Raw genomic sequence first — 2,774 nt, 5'->3', positions numbered from 1 at the left:
CCATCGGTCTTTTTACTCCTTCCTTGTGTCCTCGACATGCTTTCGAACAGTACGATCATTTGGCAGAGACCTTCAACGAGGTCGTCATGGTAGTCGTCGGTTTTAGATCAAATGGCGACGACGCCTGCGACCAGCGTTTTTGGACTCTTGGCTGCCTCGACCGACTGCAGATCGATAAACCTCTGGTGCGTTTAAGAGGTCTAGGACATGAACGTGTCGCACGATAATATTTACGAGGTTCCTGTTTCTGTGAGAAACAACTGTGTCTCTTCTTTTTAAAACTTTCGATGGGCATTTCATACTTCTACGACGACGTTGTTATCGATGAGCGAACAACCATGATGGAAAAGATCATTTTAGATGCAAAAAATCATTGAAAATTTAGCCAAAATTGCGGCAGCAAAATGCCATCGACAATTTTTATCTTTCGAAACGTTTCTTCTCTCGAGAGTCCGCATCGCGTGAAGAACGCTCGCTCGCACAACGAAGACAACAATGAAAACCTCCGCAAGTTTCATATCAGAGATGTGCCAATTTGAAAGGCACAATGCTCGCGGTTTCAGAATGAGCCAACGTATCGAACGAGTACACAGTCATGTAGAATGAAACGTATCTGTGTCAAATTTAGTGACTCTATACCACGTTGCGTCACAACGATGACGAATGCGTCTCTCTGTATCGTCTATACTCTTTTTTCCCACACACGTTTAGAAAGAACAAACACAATTATTTATATATATATATATTATATATATGTATATAAATATATATATATATATATATCGTTCCTAGATCGTTCATTGTGAATAAAAATTCGATCGATCCTACGTTTATCTTTTTTTTTCTAATTATCACATGAATTCTAAACGATTCATTGTCGCTAATAATATTCTAATACAATGCAAAAGAGGCATTACGTATTCGAATGAAGTAACAAAAGAGGTTGATAGCGAGACAAGAACGTGAAAGTGAATCCCTTGTCTTCTAATCAAGTGTACGCGAAAATAGCTTCGGAGAGACTTAATCAACGTGTCTAAGGTGAGCGGATGAAAGGAGGCCCTATCTGATTTGAATAGAATACAGCAGGGATGGGGCTTCGCTAAGGTCAGCACGAGGCCTTGCTCGTTCCGAATTACCGCGATCAACGATTTTATGTCATCGGAATTCCACTGCATTCTCCGACGTACCGTCAGCTTGCGTTTACATCGAACGAACGTTATTAGGAATATTAAATGCCTAGCTTTTTTTCCGGATGGTCACGCACGTGATCACGATTTCTTTAACTCTTTGAAGCTATCAGAAAAGGAATTCGCATTAGTGCGCATTAAACTCGCATTAAATGAATGAAATTTCTCGTCGAATTAGAAAAAAAAATAATTAGAATAATTAAGAACATTTTACGGCAATAACCTGATCTACTTTCTGAAATATATACAAAGTCTGTGTTACAAGTTGTCGAGTTTTAAAGCAATATTAGAAGAAAATTCGTTTAGAGTCGAATTTCCGCGATAACCTTTAAAGGTTAACTTTTTGCAGTCGTAATCCCTTTTAGAATTATACTCCGATGGTTGGAATTATTTTTGCTTGTACAATGGATGACATACTTCGAAAGAATAATTGCCACGTAACTCTTTATTTTTAATTTTTTTGTCGAGGTTCATCTTTCGTTGATATTTTGATATGTATATTTTAAAAAGGGATCTAAATGTAGTGCAGTAACGTGAGATATCTAGGGTTTACTTCTTAAGCAACAACCGCTCGCTTGTGCCAAATCTATCTCGACATACAAACGTGCTGGTAAGTACATTGCCGAGTATATCTCGAGGTTCAACGGCAAAGAGCTAAAGTAATAAAATCGGGATCAATCAGAAAGAGGGGAAAAAATAGAGAGAGGACGAGAACATAAAACTTTTTTCTCAGTTATGAAAAGCGAAGAAAGTTTAAAATCGCTTGAACCGAGATATGAAATGAAAAATTAGCGTTCTTTATTCATCGGCCGTATAAATGATCATCACAAATGTTGGCAAAGAACGTTAGCGATGAATGCCGATCAATAAGAAAAATAATTAAAGAATAGAATTAAAATAAGAGTATTTTTTATTCATGCTTGTGCTTAGAATGACGCTAGGAAGAAATAATTGAATCACTCACAACGTATAAACACGAGTTTCTCTTTTCTATTCTTATCTCGGTATAAAGTACTTTCGCTTTAACGAGTCGCAATTTTTTTATATAATTCGCACTAATTATTTGTGGTCAGCAACGAGAAAAAGATCTAATGAATCACTTCACGAATGAATAAAACGTTTTCTTTGATTGAGTACGCGCTCGTTGTATATAAATACGTGCCCAACTCGCTAAATACTTTTCTCTCTATTTTTCAAAGCAAAAATGAAGAGAAATCTCCTCAATGACATTTGTACTATGATAAATTCAACAGATTATGAATATATTTAATTTAAAAGCTTCCAATTTGTAAAGACGTATAGTTTTCTTCGATCGAAAGAGGCTTTATAGTTCTCAAACCAATTTAAGTTTCCTTTAAATATATATATTTAATTGTAAATATCTCTCTAAAAAGAAAAAAAAGAAGATAATTAAAGATAGCAAATTTACACGATGAACATCCAAGTTGTAACTACGTTGATCGACTTAATTAAAATCTGAAAAAAGTTAGAAACTTATTTCGAAGAATGTATTGACTTCGACTCTAGAGTGAGAAAAGAGATTTGGTAAGTTCTTCTCAGTAAACTTTTTCACCATTAATCTCTATA

The sequence above is a fragment of the Vespula pensylvanica genome, chromosome 10 (genome assembly GCF_014466175.1).
Source record: "Vespula pensylvanica isolate Volc-1 chromosome 10, ASM1446617v1, whole genome shotgun sequence".
NCBI classification, from domain to species: Eukaryota; Metazoa; Arthropoda; class Insecta; order Hymenoptera; family Vespidae; genus Vespula; species Vespula pensylvanica.
This window is presented reverse-complemented; position numbering follows the sequence as displayed.